Raw genomic sequence first — 24,524 nt, forward strand, 5'->3', positions numbered from 1 at the left:
GGAATGGAAGAGGAGCAACCGGCAGTACACAGGTAAACCCATCTGGGACAATGCACACCGGGACGCAGACAGAGACGCATGTACAGTCAGATCTTGTTCAGGAAGGAGCGCAGAGCCGGGCCGAGCAGAGAGCTGAGCCAGGCTGAGACCCTCTCTTTATTAGCCAGTGACAGTTTATAGGATTTACAGGTACGGGCCTGGACTAAGATGTGACATAAGATGCTTTTTCAATAATTGTTATTAAACACACACCACACTCATGTTTGTTTCAGTTATGTTCCCACTCATTCACAGACCAGGCCCAAGGACATTCACACATCCCATGCACTTGGGGGTGGTTATCCAGCCCGAGATACCATTCTCACCAGTCTGGGCTATAACTTTTTACAATTATGAGATACGTACTTCAAAATAATCTGTCCAAGGCCTTTTATATATTATTATGTTACTATTATGTCTTTGACCATCCAGATGGTCATGTTAGTATTGATCTTCCTTTATCATCCAGGTGGCTGGAACCGCACATCTTGCTTTCCCACATTTTACTTTCCAACAGGCTGCTGTGCTGTGGCAAGAGGTTGCTGTTTGTATGGAGAACACGGCTGTAAAAGTACATCACGGAGATGCTCACACACCCAAGAGTCAGCCCCTGAAGAATATCAGAACAAACAGCAGGTATGTCCCTGAAGGGCTGCCAGCTCTGCAGGGGACAGAAATCGGGTCTTGGGAATCTGAGATCCCTCTTCTGCTCCAGTCAGTGAGCACAGACTGGTGATGGAAACCACTCAACATCCAGGTCGCCCGGGGAGCAGCCCACTCAGACTGCAGTAATAAACCGATTCCCCCACTCTCACACTGCCCCACAGTGCCCAGAGGATCCTGACCGGGGCCCCCAGGATGGGGATGCTTGGGCCAGGGGTGCAGTGAAGGGAACCCCCCACCCCCCGAAAAGCCAGGGAGAGCTGCAAGGCAAGCGGGGGAGAGGGCAGGGAGGCTGTGCCCCTGGGGACACAGCTCCATCCCCCCCTGCTCTGAGCCCCACTCCGGCAGGACTCCCCTGCCCACAGGCTGTCCTGAAGCAGAGCGGCACCCTGGCTGTCCAGCTGCTCCCCTGGGACCCCCCGGCCTCTGGGCTCCAGCTGTGCCCAGGGCAGCCAGGGAGCCCCAGGCGTGCGGGTGCCCCAGGACCTGCTCCTCCCCGCTGCCCCAGCACTGCCCTTCTCTGTGGGCTCTGCCCGCTGCCAGGGCTGGGGGAGCCCAGGCTTCCAGGCTGCTTTAACTGCCCTGGATCCCCTGATCTGTCACTCTGTGAGGCACCGATCTTGGTGAACGGGCTTCTTGTGCCATGGGCCCTGGGCAAACAGAGCTTATCAGAGCCGCTGTGGGAGCAAACATCCCTCCTCATGCCAGGAGAGCTCTGTCCCGCAATTAGCTCCGAGTGGCTGCCTGGGAACAAGCGCCTGCTTCATCACGTCCCTCTGGATGGGCACGTCCTGCTCAGGGACAGCGCTGGCCTGGGCCCAGGATGGGGACATTGAAGGGACACTCGGTGGGGACAAGGGCCTTTGGTGAGCTGTGGCCACGTCCCAGGAAGGGACGGGGCTGGAGCCAGAGCCTTGCTGGGGACAGGGACACTGGGACCCACCATGTGGGATCAGCTCTGCAGAGTGGGACCCAGGTTGTCTGGGAGGGCACAGTGACCCCAGGCAGGGGCAGGTGAGAGCCAGGGCAGGGGATGTTCCCTCCGCTCTGTTCTCAGCTGTGACTGGAGACTGGACCAGTTGGGGCCTGGCAGTGCAAGGGAAATGGGGTGGGCAGGAGCTGGGCACTGACACCACCCCAGCACTTCTCCCAAGCCCAGCCCTCCTCTCCCAGAGCCCAGGATTCATCAGTGCTCCCCACTGTCAGTGCCACCAGTGACTGAGGATCCCAGTCCCCAGCTGTCCATATTGCCCATTGCCCCAGCTGTCCCTCCACCTCCCAGAGTTCCCTAATCCTGGGGTCCCTGGTGCCCCAAGAAGAGGAGTAACTCCCAGCCCCTCATTTATTTAAGGGGCTGGAAAGGGCTCAGAGATAATTGTGCTTAGAGACCCCAGATTTGAGGCTGGTGTCATCTCTGAGGGGGGTTCCACAGGGAAAGACTGGCCTGGGTGTTGAGGGGCACTGGGAGATGGTGGTGCTGGGAGGTGAGGGGCACTGGGAGGTGGGGGGATCTGGCTTTTGGGGCTGTTGCAGGATGGTTTCGAGTTGGAGCAGTGCGTCATCACCACAGGGTGTCTGGCTGTCAGGGACACACTCCTGTCCCCCCTCGCCACCATGAATGACTGGGCCCTTCCCTGTGCAGCTGCCCCATGCAGGAAGCTGCACTGATGCCAGGGAAGGCAGCTGGATCAATGCTCAAGGCGGGGGTGACTCTGTGCCAAGGCTGGGTGGCCAGGGCAGGTGTCTCTGCCAAGCCTGGCTTTGCCCTGGGGGCTGGAGGGGTTGGGAGGGGCAAGGAGTCATCCTGGGAGGGATAAAGGTGCCCTCACCTTCTCCGGCATCACCCAGGACTCCCTGCACCGCAGAGGAAGATGAAGGTCGCAGTGCTCAGCGTGGCCCTGCTCTTCACCATCCTGCTGTGCACCCCGGAGGATGCGCAGGTGAGGCTCCAATGAGCGCCCCCACCGGTTTCTTGTCGTGGTGCCCCCACACCCCTCCTCTTTGGGCCACCCCATCCCATCCTTTTGGGCCCCTCAGGTATGTCCTCCTCAGGATCTCCTCTGTGTCCTATATAGGGTCCCCAAATGCCCTCCCTTTGATGGATGCCAATGCCTTTCTTTCCATCTTTCCCCTCCGTCCTTTGCCTTTCATACTGTCCACTGCGGTAGTGTCCCCAGATGCCCTTCCTTGAACACCACCTCCCAAACACTTTCCCGATCCCCGTGTTTTGTTCCTCTGCTGTCCTCTTCCACCTGCCCCCACCACCAACCTCACTTGAATTCCCCGTGTCCCCTCCCCTTGAACTCCTTTACCCCTCACTTGCATCCCATGCAGTCCTGTCCCTCCAACACCCCCAGCCCGGTCCCTTGGGTTCTGCTCGTTCACCCCAGTGCCCTGTCTCTGGGTCCCCCCCAGCCACCGTTCTCCTTGGAGGCCCCAAATTCCCATGTTATCCTTTTCTCCAATCCAAGCCCTGGTCCCTGCATGAACAGGTATCCCAGGTGAAACTTGGAGGAATGAGGCTGGGGGGAGCAGAAGGGATTTTCAGGCTCAGATGAGGGAGAATCCACGGGCCTGGGTGGGGCTGGTGTCACCTGTGTCCCACCCACAGCCCCATTTGTCTCCAACCCAGACCAACCCCTTTCTCTTCTTTCATAGGCATTTCCAGGAACATTGCTGGAAGCAAGTGGAGGTTCTGTCCTGCGTGTAAGTAGTGGGGTGTACTTGGAGGACATCCAGTCTGGGGAACTGGAGGGCACTTTGGTCCTCCCCTCCCTTGCTGGGACTGGGACAGCCCAGTGACCAGTGAGGTCTCATGGTCTCTCTACAGGAGCTACTCAAACTCGGGCGAGTGAAGAGGGCTGCGGTAGGTGTCACAAGTTCTGCTGCCACACACTCTCCCTCCCATGGCCAAAAACTCCAGGGCATCCCAGTGTGACCCAGAACATGCCAGTGTGCCCCAGTACACTCCCATGCACCCCCGGCAACCCCCCAGAACATCCCTGCTCCCCAGTGTTTTCCCAGGGATGCCCCATTGCCCAGGTTCCCATTGCATTCCTGCTCATCCCATCACAACCCACTACACCCCAGTGCACCCCAGGATACCCCAGGACACAGCCCCTTCCCCAGGACCTCCACTGCTTTCTGTGCCCACCACACAAGCTCACATACCCCATTTTTCCCTGGAGTCCCCTTCCCCAAGGGCCCCATCCCTTTCTCCTGCCTCCCAATGCACTTAAGTGTGTCCCTCACCCAACCTTTCTCCCCAGCTCCCTCTGTCTGTCAGGGTGGATGATGTTTTGCAGCAGAAACGCCAGGTTCCAGATCTTCCAGATGTTGACTTGGAATTGCAGGACACGCTGTTGCGACCTCTTGAACTCGAGGTGAGCAGCATCAGGGCATCTCCAGCCCCACGAAGGGTCCTGGAACCCAGGGCATTTCTGGGCTGTCTGTGTGGGCAGAACGTGGATCTAAGAAAAGAAAACAGAGGGGACTGTCCATGACCTGTTTCCCAGGCCACACTGGACAGAGCTGCCCCCATGACTTCTGTTGCACCCAGTGGGGCTCTACAGACCCAGAGGGTCACCGTGCAGGCCAGGCAGGGGCTCTGGGGCCATACAGACCCCGAGGATCACCCTGAGGGCTGGGCAGGGTTCTGCGAGATGTAGGGGCATCCAAGGCTAATGACACACTGGCCAAAGAGCTCTGGGTGCCACATGGATCTCAGGAGAACCAAGTCTTGTCCTGGGTTGAGTGAGGGCTCCAACTCTTATCCCTTTCCCTGGGTCTCTGCTGAGACAGACGGTGGGGACAAGCCTCCCCTCATGTCCCAGCTGACACTGGAGGTCTCATTTTGGGCTCTGATTTCAGAACTGAAACTGATGGTGACAGCCGTGTCCTGTCCCCCCTCCAGCGGCATGAGGAGATGATCATTCCTGGATGACCCCATCTGATCCCCTGGGAGCCCTGGGCCATTTCCCTCTCATAATCAGTAAATCCCTTCAGCAAAGTTACGCTTGCGTGTGGATGTGTGTGTCCGTGTCCATGTTCCCACTGCTGTGCCAGCACTCGGACGCCTGGGTCCTCTCTGGCTGCACCACGGCCATGAGCAGAGTGACTGAGGGAGCACAGACACCCGGGGTGTCACTGTAAAGGACACCTCCTTCCCACCTGCCACGTGCCTCCCGATACGGGCAGATTAGGGGAAAGTGGAGTGTTCCCCCATGAGGCTGGAGGAGGCTGGTTTGTGAGGACTGGGTTATGGACCAGTTAAACAATCTGGACATCCATAAATCCATGGGTCTGGATGGGATGCACCCGCGGGTGCTGAGGGAGCTGGCTGAGGTCACTGTTAGGTCACTGTCCATTATCTTTGCCAAGTCTTGGGAAACAGGAGAGGTGCCCGAGGATTGGAGGAAAGCAAATGTCACTCCAGTCTTCAAAAAGGGCAAGAAGGAGGACCCAGGTAACTATAGACCGGTCAGCCTCACCTCCATCCCTGGGAAGACGATGGAACAACTTATCTTTGGTGCCGTCTCAAGGCATATCAAGGAGATTAGGGGTCATTAGGGGCAGTCAACATGGCTTCACCAAGGGGAAGTCGTGCTTGACCAACCTCATTGACTTTTATGAGGACATAACGTGGTGGAGAGATTATGATAAAGCAGTGGATGTGGTCTGTCTTGACTTCAGTAAAGCATTTGACACAGTGTCCCATAGCATCCTCACAGCTAAACCGAGGGAGAGTGGTCTGGACGATCGGGCAGTGAGGTGGACTGTGAACTGGCTGAAGGGAAGAAGCCAGAGAGTCGTGGTCAGTGGGGAAGAGTCCAGTAGAGGCCTGGATCTAGTGCAGTGCCTCAGGGAGCAGTACTGGGGCCGGTATTATTCAATATATTCATCAATGATTTGTACGATGGAATAGAGTGACTGTCATCAAGTTTGCTGGTGACACCAAGCTGGGAGGAGTGGCTGACACTGGAAGCTGTGCTGCCATCCAGAGACCTGGACAGGCTGGAGAGTTGGGTGGGAAGAAATTTAATGAAATATAACAAGTGTAGAGTCTTGAATCTGGGCAGGAACAACCCCAGGTTCCAGTATAAGTTGGGGAATGACCTATTAGAGAGCAGTGTAGGGGAAAGGGACCTGGGGGTCCTGGGGACAGCAGGGTGACCATGAGCCAGCACTGGGCCCTTGTGGCCAGGAAGCCAATGGTACCTGGGGTGGATTAGAAGGCGGTGGTCAGTAGGTCAGAGAGGTTCTCCTGTCCCTCTACTCCAATGTCCAGTTGTGGCCCCTCAGTTCCAGCAGGACAGGGAACTGCTGGAGAGAGTCCAGCGCAGGGCAACAAAGACGATCAAGGGAGTGGAGCATCTCCCGTGTGAGGAAAGGCTGGGGCTCTGGAGCTGGACAAGAGGAGACTGAGGGGGGACTCATTCATGTTTACAGATATCTAAAGGGGGAGTGTCAGGAGGATGGAGCCAGGCTCTTCTCGGTGACAACCAGTGACAGGACAAGGGGCAGTGGGTTCGAACTGGAACACAAGAAGTCCCAGTTAAATATGAGAAGAAAACCTCTTCTCAGTGAGGGTGGCAGAGCCTGGACCAGGCTGCCCACGGGGATTGTGGAGTCTCCTCCTTTGCAGACATTCAAACCCACCTGGACACCTTCCTGTGTAACCTCATCTGGGTGTTCCTGCTCCATGGGGGGACTGCACTGGATGAGGTTTTGAGGTCCCTTCTGATCCCTGACATTCTGTGATTCTGTGAGGTGAAGGGCAGACAGTGCCAGCCCTTGGGGTACCCTGTGTTTTGAAGGCACCACGGGAAACAAATTCTTCGCGGGGCTCTGGTAAGAACCATCCCCCAAGGAACATATTTTGGTGTTGGGGCAGGAGAGGAGTGTGAACAGGCAGCCTGGACCCCTGGGTCCTCTGCCCTGCTCAGGGAAGGGAGGTTGTTCCCTGTACGATGGGCTCAGCACTCCTGGGCTCACAGGAGATGTCACCACCTCCAGAAGCCATCTGCTGTTCCCAGGGCCACCAGTGCAGCGCTGAATTTTTGAAGGTGCTTTTGCAGGACCAAGGCTGGGCAATTACTCTGATGAAAACGCAGGACCCTTGTGCTACTGTACTACTTTTAGAAATAGTTTGGCATAGGCAGCTTAGAGAAACACCAGATAAAGAACAGCACACAGTGCAGCAGTTTCCTGTACCAGCTCCAATAAAACAATTACATGCCTTTTTAGGATTTTTAGGGCATTGGAGAATTTTCATCCCTACATCTTCTGTGGAGGAGGAGTCCCCTTGTGAAGGGTTAATAGCAGAGCACAATAAAGTTGATTCATTTGAGTCCCAAACCAGTAAGCAAGCAGATAATGTGACCTCTGCTGAGCTGCATGCTCAAGCTCTAAATGTGCATATAGCTTGTGGACATGGATCAGCTTATGCTGCACACGCATGGGACACTGGTCACAATCAAACCCCTTCGCTGTTGTATACTTGTAGAACATGCTCACATCATTGTGCTGCTTGTACACATCTGCATTTAAGAGCATGGGGAAAGGTAAAACCGGGTCAGTGGGCCTTGAATACCTGTCAGGTTGATTATATTGGCCACGTACCCCCATCTAGGGCCTGGCAATATGTATACACTGCTGTGGATACAGTGTCAGCACCAACTACAGGGGAAATGAAATTATTCACACCAATGGATTGTGAAGTGGGACTGCAGCCTATTGATCTAGATGTAAAAATTCATACGACTCCAGAGAATGCTGTATGGTTTTGTACCCTGACCTCCTCTTATATTACATCCTTTGCTAATACCAGATTCTCGAGTTCAGGTATCTTCAGTGAACACCTGTGTTTTATCTAGAGGAGACAGCTCTGGAACAATGTTATTGGTGTCACAGACTCACCATCCGATTGAAGTCCAATCTGAAAAAGTGCAGGCCACGACTTTCCAGTCTGTGTGGGCAATGAGCCCACAGCAGGTTGTTAAACCCAGAGTGACACCAGCTGACGGAGCTGGAGCAGCAGCGTGTGTACTACTGGAAGGTGACGACATCTCACGTCTTTGGAACTAATGCAGCAAGTGAAACCATCTACTGATAATGCCTGGCTGAATAACTCGTGTAATTCCTTGGCAAGATGAATGGGACACCTGATTATTGCAGAAATATGTTTTTTCCTTTTTCTGTATGTGTTTATTGTGTGCCCCTGTAAATTGCTCTGTGCTACACCTCACAAGCACAAATGAACAACTCTAGCTTCATTTGCCCCAGCAGAAGCAAGAACCTGAGCGAGGGGGTGGAACGTATGGGGATATAGCGGAAGATTTGGCAAGGTGATTAGTTAAATGTAAATACACTCCAGTGACTTGCACCTGCCTGTAGAAAGGGATCGCACAGACACTTTTACAGGCAGCGTGTGACACTGGCTAATTTAAAACATCTCCATCTACAGACACACTCACCCATCCTGCGCGGCACTCAGAACCTCCTCATCCACCACAGCTCAGGCGGGAACAAAACGAATCCTCCTGCTCTCCCCACACCGAGAGCAGCCAGTTTTCCCTGCAAGCACAACAGCAGCTCGTGCGCTGCATCTCCCAACCACGCTCGTTACTGCAGAAGCTTCGGCAGCGCTGACCAGGACAGTCTGTACTTGTGCAAGTGATGTGCTCGGTCTCAGCACAAGGGCCGGGACGGCTGCAGCACACAGGGAGAGCGTTGTAGCTGTTTCTCCTGGAAGGCAGGGCTGCAGGAAAGGAAATAAATTAGTTTTTCAGGAACAAGAAGAACACATTCAAACCACCAGGGAAAATCTGGAACAAAACACTGTATGGGGATATAGCGAAAGATTTGGCGAGGTAATTAGTTAAATGTAAATACGCTCAAGTGACTTGCACATGTCTGTAGAAAAAACACATACATCACACTAACTGTTCTACTGACCCTGTGTGCTTGATGAGTAGAACCCCTGTATTAGATAACACAAGTCTGTGAGAAACTCTGGGCACTTTATCACTGTGTCTGAGATTCCTGCTTTGTTGTGAGAAAGAGTGGGGGCTGCGCCTGCCTGAAGCCGTGAAATACAGGCGAGCTCAGCAGGCCCAGTGACCTTCCAGCAGGGCTGGACTGACCAGCGCCTGCGTCCCCGCTGCTGTCACCTCTGCCTGGGAGCTCAGGTGCGGCTTCGGAGATCCCCCAGAAGAGAGGGAACTACAATAAAACTTGCTCTTTGCAATTACATTCATGGCCTCTGGCTCTTCTTGTGACATGCCTGCGTATCCGTACAAAATGTCCTTTTGGGGTCCAACTGATCCAAGTCTTTTCTCCTTCAGAAACCCACAAAAATCCAAGCAATACAAGACGTGCTCCTCTCTGCTCCAACAGCTCTCAACCTCCTGCACTTCAGCTTTCATGGCATTGCAGAAATAACAGAACAAACCCCAACGCAAAAGATTCAAGCGGAGCACCCTCCTTAAAAAGCAAATCCCAACACGAGTGCTCATTGCAAGCAAAGGAAGCTGGGACACCGCCCTTCAAACGCTCTGGCTGTGCAGCCTGGACGAGACGGTGTCTGCGGTTCAGCAACATCCACGCTCGTCACGACCGGCTGGTGCCGTCATCCCCAAATCTCAGCAGCAGTGTTTGTTAACACTGGTTAACAGCTTTGGGTACCCAGAGCTGCCTTCAGCTCATGTGAAAGCGTCTCCTCATAACGCCCAGTGTGAGCCCAAGAACGACGCCTCCCTAACGCACACACTGAGGAACCTCAAACAGTGCCCCCTTCTCCATGGGCTGCGTCACAGCCTGTGACAGAAAGGGGATTCCACAGCTTGGAAAAGCTCCAAAAGGAACTGGAGATTCCTGGGTCTCAGAGTAATTCTAGAGCTCAAGTGGTGACAGACATCAGCTCCAGCTCAGATAATACATGCCAACACCCATCACTGACCCAAGAAGGCAGCTCCTCCCGCCCTGCCCAACGGCGTCAAATCCAACACACTTTGTCCCTCCAACAGGACGTAGCTTATTGATTTCTAACACCATTCATCTCTGTCTTCCTCGAGATGAACTAGACATGCATTTTACAAGCAACTAAGTCCCCGCCTGGAAGCAGCGGAGCCTTTGCCTTCTCTTTTCCACCCCACTTTGCAGGAGAAGGAAAACAAACGGCAGCAGAGACAATGAGAAATTCAACCACCAAATGGAGAGGGAACCTTTGAGAGCGGGAAAACTTACCCGTACAATGGAGAGAGCTACGATGAAAGAATAACACTGAAAATGAATCCTTCTTGTCAGGGTAAAAGTGCACAGCAATTAAAGACCTGCTGAACAGACCCCTGTCATTCTCAGAAATAAACAACCCCCAAGGCTCAGCCAGCCAGGGTTACTGCTCTAAATCCAAGCGCAGCTGCACCGACCTGAGTCAACACGGACACAGTCGCCTCCCTTGTCCCACACGAAGCTGCACAGGCCACGTGCTGCTCCAACAGGAACGTGCTGGGGACACCCGGGTTTCCCACGGCGGCCTCTGCGCTGCCCCCTGCACAAGCACCAACAGGCCGGCAGCTGTGGGCTCAGCTCCTGCGGTTCCTGGGACCGGGGGCTCCAAGGGCCTGTTCACACACGGACCTTTGTGTGCGCGCCCCGGCAGCGGGAGCTTCTCCCGCCCCCATCCCGACCCGCCGCTCGCCCCCCCGGACCCGCCGCTCGGCCCCCCCGGACCCGCCGCTCGCCAACCCGGACCCGCTGCTCGCCCCCCCGGACCCGCTCAGGAGCCTCCGCTTGGCCCAGCGCTGTTGCCGGAAATTGCGTCACCGGGACGGGCGAGGCGAGCCGCGCTGCCGGCAGGACCCCGCCAGAGCTGTCCCATTATTCGCATGACCCACCAAGTTTTTATACGAAATCTGATTGAGTTGAACCATTATTAAAATAAAAAAGTCTCTGGGTAGCCGTGCCGTCATGGTGGCTCAGTGCAGTGGAAAATCCACTGAACTGAAGATCAGCCTCGGCTCTCAAATAAACTTCTCCCTCCCCCGCTCCGCAGCCGCTGAACCCGCAGCACAAAGTGCGATCGGCACGTCCCGCGGTCACACGGTGTCCGCGCTCGCTGTCACCTCACTCGCTGGCTGCAGCAGCACTAAGGGCCTGTGGATTCCACACCTGGAGTGTTCTGTCCTGTCACAGAGGAAAAGTCTTGGCTGCTGAGAACAGGTTCCATTTTAAAGTCGCTGAAGAGAAGTTTCCGCTTCCTGGAATCTCAAAACAGCAGCAGCTCTAACGAACGTAACAGACCATGGGCCACGTGCATTTCTCAGTATCTGTCCTGATCGGTTTTATCTGGTCATTATTAATGCCAGAAAGAGGTGGAAAGATAAAGACAACGGGTTGTGCTGCACAGAATTACATCATTTTTGCCAAATAAAGAACTGAAATATATAACTTAGGCTTTTTCTACGGACAAACAACGTTTAATCCAATTCCTTAATTGTATTCCTTAAACACGTGTTCATTAGAGCATAAGCCAAACAGCGCTGGGTGTGCGGGGGATTCGCTCCGCCCAACACTCACACCTTTTAACAATAAGAGGTGTGCTTAAATACAGTAAGGTGCTACATATTCATAATGGCCCCAGGAACGCCTCTACATATGGTGAAGCACGCGAAGCATCCAACCCCAAAACTTAACTCTACCCCTAATACAACTCCGGAACCCCTAACACTAACCCTAATCCAACCATTACCTTAAACCAAATCCTAAAACTTAAGCCTAAATGTAAACCTAAATACTAATCCTAAATCTAATCCTAAAATTTAAGACAAACCCCTAACTCTAACCCTAAGACCCCTTCCTTACTGGGCGAATGATGGGCTTGGTGTTATGAGGTAATTTGTGTCTCAGAAACTCATAATCCAGTAAAAAGCCTGTGGCTGTGGAGGGGACCATGGGGTCAGTTCTGGCTCTGGAGGTGACAGACCAGCAGCAGGGACATGGCTGGGAAAGAACCTCTGCACTAGGACAGGCCCTATCCACGAAGAGGACTTGGAGATGGGCTGTCATGTCCATTCTGCCTGAGCACATGACAGGACAGCAGCTGGTATATGGTCATGTCTACCAGAGAAGCTGAAAGGCACTCATGGGTTTTACAAGATCACGGTGAGGTTACTTCTGTGTGGTGAGGTGAAAGACCACAAGAAGCCTGACAGGTTGGGTTCCCTGCTTGAAGGGCAGTTTCTGAGATAGTCGAGCTTTCCATGGTAGTGGGAAAACAAAGGAGAGGGAGAAAAAAGGCAAGAAGAGCAACTTGGAAGATAGAGACTGAATATCAGGAGGAAGAAATGTCACTGGAAGGGCACTGCTGTGGTGCAAGAGGTCGCCCAGAGGTAGTCTGGATCAGCCCATGGTTTGTGTTCCAAAGAACCGCCAGTGAGGGTGCAGACACATGAGTGAAGGTGCAGAAATGCTGGGGTGAGAGCAGGTGGGGAAGCGAGATGAGCATCTATAGCCTGCAGGGAAAGAGGGGAAGGTGTAGGTGTCGAGCAGCCTGTGGTGGAGATGGCAAAGGGCGCTGGCAAGGCTGGGAGGCATCAATAGAACCCAGGTCTTCGTCCCCTTGGCCAGGGCAGTTGTCTCTGCCACTGAGGCCGATGAGAAAACGTGTTGTCCTCATGGCACTGGGGCCTCGCTGCCTCCTTGCAGCCCCACGGGGAAGCTGGAAGTTATTGTACCAGTGTTGTCCTTCCCTGGGCCTTGCACACCCACATCCCACGGTCCCAGGAAGAGCCCTGAGCCGTTTGTGAGGGACAGGATCCCCCTTCCCATTGCCTGGAGCTCATGGGTCTCCTTTCTGCTTCAGAAAGCAAACCAAGGAGTTTCTGAGCATCAGAGCCACCTGCACAGGGCCTTGGCCCACCTGTCATCACAGCCTCCAACGAATCCCTGGGGAGCCTTTGTCAGTAACAGGCCTCAGTGGGGCCCATTAACACTTCAAGGAGCTTTGAAGTTTTGTTTCTGACTTTGCTTCCTTGAGAGCTTTGTTTGGATGTGAAAATGCTGTTTTGCCGACACCTGCACAATAATGAGGGTTTTCCCAAACAAAAACACCATGCAGGTCATGAGGGAGAGAAGGATTTTCTAAGGGATGGGAACATTCCCCATTCCTGGTAGGAGGGCACCTCCAGGACTGCCCCATTGCATTTTCACCAGGGAAGGTTTTAGGTCAGAAAGACAAGTAACTGCATGTACATTTATATTTTTTTTAACTAAAGATAGAGCCCCATGTTCACATAGTCACAGGGTCACACTAGCGAAGTAGATAATCAAGTTGAAATGGGTTGTCCACATTCCTTTGTGGATAACATCATCAAGGTTAAAAAAAAAAGGCAGAACTAAAGACAACAGAAACACAAAACTGACAACAACAACAAACTCTGACCACATACTGGGCTTCCCTTTTCATGTGCTCAAAGCAAATTTCTTCTCTTTTACTCTCTATACCCTCCCAAACTAACAGCCTACCCTGTCAATTCTTTCAGAGCAGGTTGATCAGTAAATGTCAGCATCCATGTACGGAATCAACAAATGAGCCGGGCATTGAAGTCACAATTGAAGGAAAAGAGACAAGACATCTGATGAGCTTCTTAAACCCAGGAATCACTGTACCACATCTCCTGAGGTTCCTGGGAACACCTAAGCTTTTTTTCCAGAGAAGTGTGATTCCTGTTTAGGTGTCCAGGAGAGAGGGAGAAGAGAGGACACTTCAGTTTCCCAAATCCCATGACAGTGCCCAAAACAACCTGCTCGTGGCCTCTGGCATCCCATTTCCTGAGATGAAAAGCTGGTGGGTGATAATGCATCAATAATCCCTCAGGTGTTTCTGTGATCTGTCTAAAAGTGGCTGGATCTATGAAAAAGAAAATAAAAAAATAGCACCCTGTTTTTGTAGTAGCGACTCAGGGCATTGGCAACAAGGCATGATATCTCATCCTGAATCACACATCCAAAGTGGTTCAGATAAAGGATGGTCTTGCAAAAGTCACACTAACTGTCCCCATGTTGCATGGACATGGCTCATGTTCCTCTCCAGAGAGTGGCAGAGGCTGGGTCCCCTTCTCCAGACAGACTTCTTGCCAGGAAGCCACAGGTATGAGGGTCGCTCACCTGGATCTTACCGGGACATCACTCGGCATCGATTTAGACATATTTAGTGCTTTTCTGTGACTACTTTTTCCACACAGAGGGTCATAAAAAGACAATGTTTTATAAGAGATCCAAAACACTCAAGGCTGCCTCTGAAGAGCAAGAGACCCTTAGCAGCAGTGCTTGGCCATGTGTAGGTCTGAAGAGATGTTTGGGGATGTCAGTGAGAAACAAGGGCATGGCTGATGGCTTCAGTGGAGCCTCAAAACCACATCTGAAACCAGCAATGGAAAAGAGTTGAGGCCTGTGGGTGGAGGTTGAGGAAGGGGACTGTCCTGGGCAGATTGCAGGAAGGAAGGCACCTCCTGTGCAAACCAAGGGTGATAACAAGTGTTTCCATGTTGTGTGCAGGCCTCAGCCTGGCAGATGGGGATTGTCCACTGCTGGGGTGGCTGCACTCAGTCATCCACATGAGCTGACCTTGCACTTTCCTTCCTTCACTTCCTACACTTGGGTGAACCTCAGGAAGCATCCATGAGCCTGGAGGATGCACTCACCTCCTGGGGTGAAGTCCCGTCACTGCAGGGGAAGAGGAAGGGTTTGTGAGACACGTGGGCATGCGGGAAGAGAGCAGTGTAAGTGTAGCAGTGAGTGTGTTAAAGGCAGGAAGTAGAAATGAAATATCGGAGGGTCTCATGCTGAAGTGAAATAGGTTTTGGTTTTGAGGCAGCAAAGAAGGAGGATGTGCTTTTAAGTGCTAGGATGTGGAACTGAATTATAGCATGTCTATAGCACGGAAATCTTGGGAATTAAATGAGCATTAGGAAGGCTTTGGGAGAAACCAAACGGATTGTGGGGAACTCACAGGCCTTGAAAAATCCTCAGAGAAGCACAGCTTTGTGCTGTAAGCAAGCAGTGTATGTGTACAAATATGCAGGCATGTCGCAAGAAGAGCCAGAGGCCATGAATGCATTGCAAGGAGCAAGTTTTATTGTAGTTCCCTCTCTTCTGGGGGATCTCCGAAGCCGCACCTGAGCTCCCAGGCAGAGGTGACAGCAGCGGGGACGCAGGCGCTGGTCAGTGCAGCCCTGCTGGAAGGTCACTGGGCCTGCTGAGCTCGCCTGTATTTCACGGCTTCAGGCAGGCGCAGCCTCCCGCTCTTTCTCACAACAAAGCAGGAATCTCAGACACAGTGATAAGGTGCCCAGAGTTTCTCACAGGCCTGTGTTATCTAACACAGAAGTTCTGCTCATAAAGCACACAGGGCAGTAGAGCAGTTAGTGTGATGTATGTGCTTTTTCTACAGACAGGTGCAAGTCCCTTGAGCATATTTACATTTAACTAACCTCCTCGGCAATCGTGCGCTGCATTCCCATACAGTGTAGCTGTGGTGGGGATGGCCAATGGCCTTAATAGGGTTTGATGCCTCAGCAGAACTGAGACCCTTGTCCTCTTGACTGTGGCTTCTGTCTCTTCCACCGAGTTACATGAGAGCACAGCAAGTCCTTACAACTCCAAGGGCTTGTTGCTTCCTCATCTACCCCATACAGAGCCCAGCAGGTGTCCTACTGATGATTTGATCATGGAATCACACACTCCCACGTGACAATGGCCCCCGCTCCTGCTGCTCAATAAGAAGTCCCTGTCCCCACCAGCGCAGTGTCCTTGCTGGGGTGGGGGATGTGGGCACCACTGTGACAAGCAGCTCCATGTCCCTCCTGCTCCCCTGTGACTGTCCCCTTGCCCAGCGTCACAGTCCCCACCGCAGGGACAGCTTTGTCCCCAGCTCTGTCCCCAGCTCTGTCCCAGCCCCTCATGCGCCCAGCAGCATCCCCCACCCAAAACAGACACCCGGCCCCATAGCGAACAGGAGGAGCTGACCCCTCTGGCGTCCCTCTGACCGCAGAGGCAGGGTGGGGGGCAGCCAGCAGTGCTTTGGGAACCCTGTAGAGGTGCCATGGCCAGACGGAGCTCCAGGGCTTGTGTTGGGTGGAGGCAGCATGCCTGGGACATGGGGACAGTGCTGGTGTCCTGCGACAAGAGGACAATGATGCTGCTCAGCTGGGGACCTGCAGTGGGGAGCTCTCGAATACCCCCTGGGTCCTCAAATGGCCACGCTTAAAGTGAGCAAAAGTGACCCAAAGTGAACAAAAGCTGCTGCCTGTCCCTGGGCCGGGACATGGAGATGGGCTGGGGACAGAGAGATGGGCTGGGGACATGGGGATGGGCTGGGGACATGGGGATGGGCTGGGACATGGAGATGTGTTTGTGACAAGGAGATGGGCTGGGACATGGAGATGAGCTGGGGACATGGAGATTGGCTGGGATGTGGAGATGGGCTGGGACATGGATCTGGGGCTCAGGGCCAGCAGAGGAGCAGCCAGGCCGGGGTGTCTCCATCCATGGGGACGTGTGCTGGTCCTGGACCTGCCACCCATGGGACACACACCCAGCTGACACAGACACCCACCCATGGGACACGACAGCAAGACACGCACACCCTTGTGCCATCATTGCAGCTTTATTGGAGCCAGGGCTGCAGTGCTGCAGCAGCATGGCGGCGGCCGCGGCGGCCAGGGCTGTCGGGGTCAGTGTTTCCGCAGAAGCCCGGTGCGAGGGCTGGCTGAGCGGTGCCGCATCCCTGCCAGTGGTGGCTCCTCCTGTGCTGCCGGCGCCAGCTGTCCCCAGAGCGGTGGCGGGAGAGGCTCTGGTGTTGGCTCGGGCTGCGGCGGCGGCGCCGGCTCTGCCTGCGGCTCCTGCTTCGCCGGGACCGGGCCATGGTGGTGTATTTATTTACGATGCCGGACACACGGGGAATCATTTCACCTAATACGTGTGTAAAATTACAGTAGCTGTGAGCTTGGTTAAATGCAGTAAAGTGTTACATATTCATTAAAGTTTTAGGAACACCTATACATGTTCACAACCTGCCCCAAGAAGGCGGTTCTTATTACAATGAGTTCTGGGAGACTATTTCCTCAGTCTCCATCTCCGGCTCCTCCTGGTTGCAGCTGCACAGTGATCGTAAACCTGGGTCCTCTTTCTGTGTACACGGTCATTTTGGTCCAGTGTGATGAGTTGGTCAGGTCTCAGCCTGCTGAGTTGGTTTGAACTGGTGTGTCTCCTGTCCTGTGCCCAAGTTTGTATTATCTAGTTCACCCAAGGGTGCACCAAGGATGCACCCAAGGATTATTATCTTTGCAAGGCATCAGTGAAGTCCTGTTTCTCACACAATAAGTTACACAGAGTTAAGCAAGGCTAGGCAATAGTGATGTGGGTTAAAGGGTCAGTTCTTTAAGTGTGAGTGTTAATTGTTAGTTCTTTAAGTGTTAATTAGTTAATTGTCTATTCCCTGTGTCAAAAGGAGGTTGTAGTATGGAGGGTGATGGTCTCTTCTCCCAAGTAACAAGCAATAGGATGAAAGGAAATGGCCTCAAGTTTGCCAGGGGAGGTTTAGACTGGATATTAGGAAAAAAAATTTTCTGAGAAGTGTTGCCAGGCATTGGAACAGGCTGCTCAGGAAAGTGGTGGAGTCACCATCCCTGGAGAGGTTTTTAAAAGATGTGGAGATGTGGACATGATTTAGTGGTGGACTTGGCTGCGTTAGCTTAAAGGTTGGACTCTATGATCTGTAAGGTCTTTTCAAATGTAAACGATTCTATGATGTTATGATTCCATAATTCTAGTTTGCTATGTAAAACATTCCCAGATCTCTCATCTTGCCCACAGAGGCCATGGGCCCCATCTTTGCAGACGTCTTCTGGACACTCTCCTGTTCATCCTCAGTTGTCTAGAAGAAGCCCCAGAGAGGGACGCACTAGTCCAGAGGCTGTAACACCAGTGCTCAGTTAGTGGGACGATAACTTGCCATGTCTGTCTGGCCATGTCCTTCCTCATGCAGCCCCGTATGCAGCTGGCCTTGTTCATGGTGCACATGCAGCACTGGCCGTATGGCATCCCTCACAGTGCCCAGGCCCTTCTCCTCATCTTCACTGCTCAGCGAATCAGGGCCCAGCTGGCCCTGATGGACAGGCTTATTCTTCCCACCAGGAGCACCAGCCACTTCTCCTTGTAAACTTTAAAAACTTCTGCTTCTCAGGGTCTCCTGGGACCGAAGATCCATTTAGTCAGCAGTTAATGCCTGTGTGCAGATGTCTTACCCTGATGGTGGTGTCTCTCACAAGACAACAGCAGGAGGAGTTGTGAGGCACTACAAATGCTGAAAGGTTGCTCTGCTTCAAAGGAATTTCCTTCCATCACAGGATTAATTATGCTGACTATCTCAGAAACAGCTGCAGAGCAAGTGAAGGCAGGGCCAGTGAGGAAAGAGCAAACAGAAGTGGACTGTTTGTATGGGCTGGAACAAAAACCATCAAAGAGAATGTCAAGGTTTGATTGCAGGGTGACAATAAACCGTGGCAGATGCTTTAACCCCCTCACCCCCACTAGCCCCCTTAGCTCCCCCTCCCCACGAAGTACAGGTGATTGGAAGGCAAGGAAGGACAGAGAGAAGAGTTGGAAAAAAATTAGAAATGTTTTACTAATGCTACTAATAAAATAGAGAAAATAATACAAAATATACAAAACCAATCTTGAAAATCCCAGCAAAGAACTGCTCCGGCAGCTGCAGGAGACACCTGGAAGTCCTGGGCTGGATCCTGCAACTGGATTCAGTTGATCACTAGGCGTCAGTTTGCAGGGACAACTGGCAGGGTCCTTCCCAGATGCCGGCCAGAGTCCAAGAGGGCCAGGACCCTCAGGATTCCCACTTTTATATGATGTATCATGTGAATGGGATGGAATACTTAGTTGGCCAGTTTTAGTCACCTGTTCAGTTCGCTCCTCCTTGCCCCTCTCGCAGGACGTGCATCCTTATCAGCGTGATTCTGTGACCTTGCACTCCATTGCTATGTCTACTAAAACATGTATCTAGCTTTCAGAGAAGTGCAGTTAGTAAGAAGACTTCAGCTGAAAGGAAAATTCACTAAAAGAGAAACTTGTTTTTAACAAAACCAGGACAGCGAAGAACTTGGATGGGTGAAAAGAGAGGAAAAGAAAAGGGAACGTAAGCAACAGGGGTGATCGAGGCTGTTTGCCAGTACGTACCAAACAGCTCTTCATTGGAGCAGCAGTGGCTGGTGTGGGACAGGAAAGAAACAGATGAGCCAAGGTAACTTAAATCTGACCTACTTTCACACTTGTGGAAAAGCTGAGCTTTTTACCTACTGTGGGGAAGGGATGACCTGTGATGGAAGGAGATATGCATTCACTCATGCTGGGTGGGACCTCAGGAGCTCTCTAAGCCAACCTCCTACCCACAGCATCTATCTATCACATCGTCACGTCACGTCACGTCACGTCACGTCACGTCACGTCACATCATTCCTGCTCAGGAATTTATTCATTCTGGGTTTGAAAACTTCCAAATGTTGACATTGCAGAAACTTTCTGGCCTACCTGCTCCAAGGTTCGACTGCCTTCATGAGTAAACAGTTTTTCCTCACTTATTTCAGCTTTTGTCCATTGGACGTCATTCTCCCATGTGACACGACAGGGAAGAGTTTGGCTCCATCTTCTTTAAGTGTTGTCAGAGGAGACCTCCTGAGAGAGGAACCTCTATCATGTTCCAAGGAGCTCTGTTAGCTGTCCCTGAACAGAGGGTGCATTGCTGAAAGGCTGCTGAAGATTTTACAGTCCTTTGATTATTCCTCCCTGCTGCTCATTCACATGAGCACCACTGACACTGCCTCAGGAGACCTGGAAATTATCAAGCATGACTACATGATTCTAGACAGAACGTTCAAAGCTTTGGTGACACAGGTGGTTGTCTCAGTCCTGCTGGTTAGGGGAAAAGTTCTGAGCAGCAGACAGATCCTGCACGTAGCTAATTGGTTGTGTGACCTGTGTCAGCAACGGGGTTTCTATGACCATGAGACCCTCTCTGAGGATCAACAACTGCTTGGAAGAGATGGGATTCACCTGAAAAATGAAGCTGAAGTGTCTTTGTCAACAGGCTGTCATTAAACAGGGAAAGACTGGGGGAAGGACACATGACCAATAATTGTGTGATAATGTGGTGGATGCTGTTGACAAGGAAAGGGTTTTGCATGATGAAAACAGAAGGGACATAGCAATCAACAGAACAGAGCTGAGGAGGAATCACATCAAATGTATGAACATAAATAAGGAGGTCCCTATAGGACAGCAGCATAGAAATGCTCTCCTGCCCTTTCTGAGAAATGACTGGTCACGTCTCTTGAGTGCTTGCACAGTAATGCGTGCAGTGTGGAGAATGAACAAGAGGCATTAGAAGTCTGCGTGTAATTACAGTGACACAATCTCATCTGGGTAACAGAGCTGTGGTACACCGGTCACATAGCTGGAGTGCTGTGATGGATAGATAGAGGCTCTTCAGAAGGACAAGTGGTGAAGATGAGGAGGAGTTGCTCTTCATGAGAGACAGCCACAAAAATGCATGGATCTCTGCCTGGGAAGAGGTGAGAACAAATGAGTTAGTGGACAGAGCAACAGGGCTGACATCATTGTGAAACACAGCCGGGCACAAGCTATCTAGAAGGCTTCTGGACGGTAGAGATGGCAACTTCCCAAGCATTGAGATGTGAAGCGAGAAAAGCCAGAGCCCACTGACAGCTAAACCTTGGAAGGGATGTGAACAGCAACAAAAGAGGATTCTAAAAGAACATCAACAGCAAGAGTAAGGCAAGGGAAAACATGGGGCCAGTGATAAATAGGCCCGGAGTCCTGGTTATGTAGGACATGGAAAAGGCTGAGGGAGGTATGAGACCATAGTCAGTGGTGCCCAGTGACAGGACAAGAAGCAAGGGCACAATCTAAAACAGAGGAAATTGTACCTAAACTGCAGAAAGCACTTAATTAAGGTGTGGATGTTGATCACTGGACAAGCTGCCCAGAGAAGTTGTGGAGTTCCCATATTCAAGGCCCAGTGTGGCTCTGGACAACCTGCTGTAGCTGACCCCACTTGACCAGAGGAGGTGAACTAGATCATCTCCAGAGGTGCCTTCCAACTTCAACCATGCTGTGATTCTGCAATACCTAGCAGTGTTTCTGAGAACTTCTCTGTATTACAGAATCATTGAATCATAGAATTGTTTCAGTTGGAAGAGACACTTCAGATCATCAAGTCCAACCATTAACCGAAAACTGGCACTGAACCTAAGAACCTCATCTCCATGTCTGTTAAACCCCTTCAGATGTGGTGACTCCAGCACTGCCCTGGGCAGCCTGTTTCAATGCCTGACAACCCTTTCAATTAAGAAATGTTTCCTAATATCCAATCTGGACCATCTCTGGCTCAATTTGCAGCCATTTCCTCTTGTCCTATCAGTTGCTACTTGGGAGAAGAAACCAACACCCTTCATGCTACAATCTCCTTTCAGGCAGTTTCAGAGAGCCATAGGGCTTCCCCTCAGCCTCTTTTTCTGCAGGCTAAACACCCCCAGCTCCCTCAGCTGTTCCTCATAAGACTTGTGCTCCAGGTGCCTCACCAGCTTCATCACCGTCCTGCTGTGTTCTCCATCCAACAAATGCCAGGGTTATTGAAGTCCCCAGCAAGGCCCAGGCTTATACGTTCAGCGATTTCCCAGATGGCTTAGAGAGGTCTATGGCTGTTTTCCCACGCTGATGTGGTTTCCTTGTCTCCTACCACACTTTCACCTTTGCTGGACTCCCCTCTGATCCTCACCTACAAGGGCTCACTGAGCTTGTCTGTGCCCTGGGCTGAGGGCATTGGTGCACACTTTGGCTGTAGCACATCAGGTGTGCCTCCAGGCAAAGCTCGGACTTATAAAGAAAACTCGTACCAAGTGTCTAAGACCCTGTTTGTTCAAAGGCTTTGCTTCTGACCCGAGACATGATGTAGTGGTCGGCAGATGGAAATCTAAAGCTGGAAGTGGATGCCAAGAGAGTGAGCAACCCCTGCTGTACCCATGGCCACAGACAAACAGGGCTGGCAAGTGCAACCCCGGAAAGAACCTGGTTTACTTCAGTGGTGGCTCTGCTGCCTCTGAGGGATTTTGGCAGAGGTGTCACTGATCTGCAGGAATGACAAGCTGCTGCTGAATGGCCCACTGTGAAAATGGTTTATCTGTTGCTTGACTGTATTTTCAAGGGGGTGAGTATGAGGTGGTAGAGAGAAAAAACAGCAGTTTGAGAATTTAGGTAAACAAGTGGAGACCCCAGTGTGATGGCCCTCATGTTCCTGGACAGCCCTACATCTACTGCCTGGAGAAGGGACAGACATGCCACACTGCAGTGGTGGCCATCAGTGGCTCACACAAAGGCAACGAATCTCTGTGAAATACTGTCCGGGTGTCTGTCACACACTCGCTCTGAGTGGGAATGGCTTTACTGTGCTGTGCCTGCCAGCTCCATGTAGATACGTGTGAGAGCCTTGGCATCTCACCTACCACTACAGGCCTCTAGTTGGGCATTAAATAGTGTAACTGCCTGGAATTTGATTAGGCCATGTGTAGATGAAAACCATCATTATAGTCAATGGTGATCTAGTCAACACAGCTGATGGAAAAGATGGAGAGAAACTTGGCTGTCCTTATGATACAGGACACCTTTTGGTCAGATGGCAGCATCGGCTGACAAACAAATCATAAATAAGGACTGTGCCAGTGGGATGAACAAGCTTGGACAACCTCTGGAACCTCCAAAGTCACCAGGTATTTCATCTGAACAGCTCACTCCTGACCTACGTCTTCATTACTTACCATGGAAGCTGAGACAAGGAGCTCACATACAGGTGCCTATTTAATGCACATCTGAACAGCAGCAAGAGGAATCCCAGCTCTCAGGGCTTTGTGGCAGCTGTGGCAGAGAGCTGAGTCCACTTCCAGCACTAACAGTAGAAACACAGGATGAGATACTTTAACTGACAGAGCTGACTCCCCTCAGAAGTGGTAAAGCAGATCCCTGCCTGTCATTGTCTGGGTGTCCAGTCTGATAATAACACAAAAAAAAAGGAATTTTTAGAAGTAACTCTATCTCTGAGAGGAGAACTGACACTGCTGGGAATCAGAGTTTCTCCCCAGCTGAGGGAGGGAGCATCAGTAGTGACTTCAGCCTGTTTCACAGCAGGTTCTCCTGGAGCCCCAGGGACACCTGAAGGGAGCCCAGAGGGCCAAGAAAAAGTGCCGCCTTGGGCTGTTCCTCTGCTACTGAGCTGGGCTGGGCTCTGGGATGGAGGGAGCTCGTGACAACCAGGTAGCACTGTAAAGAGACAGCTCTGCCCAGGAGCAGCTCCTCTGCAAAGCGCAGCAGGGCTGAGGGCACTGCCTGCAGCACCGAGGGGAGAGGAGTGAGAAAGGAAGAGCTTAAAGGTGATCTCTTGTTCATGGAGAAACCTTCACAACTTTTGACACAGTAAGTCAGTGGGAGTGGGGAAATTCAGATGAGCATCCTGGAGGGATCTTCTAGAGCTGGTACATCCCATGGCTGATAGGACCTGTCAAGATGACTGTCTTGACTGGTCTGGTGTGGAGAAGGAGGACACCCTCTGGAGCAGGGCTTCCCTGCTGCACCATGAGAGGAGAAAGGCATAACAACTGCCTTCTCCGAGAGATGGCTGCAGCAGTGTGAAGCTGGGCATGCAGGATGGGTGCCCAGGGCTGTCCTGCAGAGCAGGGTCCCTGAAACCCAGGACTGTGTGCTGGGCAGGGACTCTGCCGCCTGCCAGCACTCAGCCTGCCTGGGAGATCCCCATGGTGCTGTGGGGAGAAGCTGTGGGTAGAAGGGGCAACCCCTGTCAGAGCAGGCAGGGTCCTGCTGTTCAGAGGGTGCTGCATGGCACAGCACTGCTCACAGCTCCAAATCACCCCCAGGGTATTTCCAAGGGAACTTTTCAAGAAGAAGGTCAAAATGGAGATTATCTAAAAGGGAAGGAGTCTGTGCTTTGAGATTTCTGCTCTTGGTTGGCTCAGAGTGCAGTTGGAGTTAATAGTTTATTCTTCTCCTCTGGAGAAGGCACTCAGATCCCAGGTCTCTTTAGGATTCAGAATCCCGCTGAATCGCTGCCCATAAAGAGATGCCTCTGGTCAGGGCCCCACTGCCAGGGGGGTCTGCAGGGCAGAGCTGAGCAGACAGTAAGTGAGATGGGGACTATGAGCACAAACAGGGACGAAACATGGGGAGAGAGAAGCAGCTCCTGGCAGGGACAGCTCCAGACAGCAGAGACATGAGTAGAGACAGAGAAGGAGCTTCTGACAGAAATGCTGTTGGAAGACGAAATTCAGGCATGTCCCTGCCATACCCCACAGCGCAGACACTTTCCTGGAGCAGCTCCCAGGTCTCACACCCAGCACAGCATCTGCCCCCAGGGTCGTGAGGTTTCAGGCTGAGTCCTCTTGGAAGTGTGATGCTAAAGAAGAGAAACTCCTGAGTACCTGTCTGTCTGTCCCTGTAGTTCCTGCCTTGACAGGAGCATTGGGATACTTGTGTGTCCACAGCAGAGCCCCCTGCTCCCAGAGGCACAGTCAGTCAGCACAGAGCAGAGCTCATAAAAGGGACATGAAAGGGCCAAGGCAGTCTAGGGGATTTCCATGAGACATTGAATAGATTTCCATCAAAGAACTCTGCCCTAACTGCTCACTGTCTTTTCCTACTTGGACAGGTCATCATGACCAGCGGCA

At 52.2% G+C, this 24,524-nt stretch overlaps 1 long non-coding RNA gene across 2 annotated transcripts; it reads right to left on the reverse strand.

Annotated features, from left to right (window-relative positions):
• Positions 1 to 3,944: 3,944 nt before the first annotated feature.
• LOC309452273 lies at positions 3,945 to 10,574 on the reverse strand. Of its 2 annotated transcripts, XR_014186496.1 has the most exons (4): positions 10,477 to 10,496; positions 10,131 to 10,325; positions 8,178 to 8,461; positions 3,945 to 4,172 (listed from the first exon to the last, which is right to left on the reverse strand). It is a non-coding gene; the product is annotated as an uncharacterized lncRNA (long non-coding RNA). The 2 variants fall into 2 exon arrangements; XR_014186497.1 differs by lacking the exon at positions 10,131 to 10,325 and having other exon boundaries at positions 3,952 to 4,172; positions 10,477 to 10,574.
• Positions 10,575 to 24,524: the final 13,950 nt, after the last annotated feature.

This window comes from Streptopelia decaocto, assembly GCF_964273445.1.
Source record: "Streptopelia decaocto genome assembly, contig: HAP1_SCAFFOLD_59, whole genome shotgun sequence".
Lineage (NCBI taxonomy): Eukaryota > Metazoa > Chordata > Aves > Columbiformes > Columbidae > Streptopelia > Streptopelia decaocto.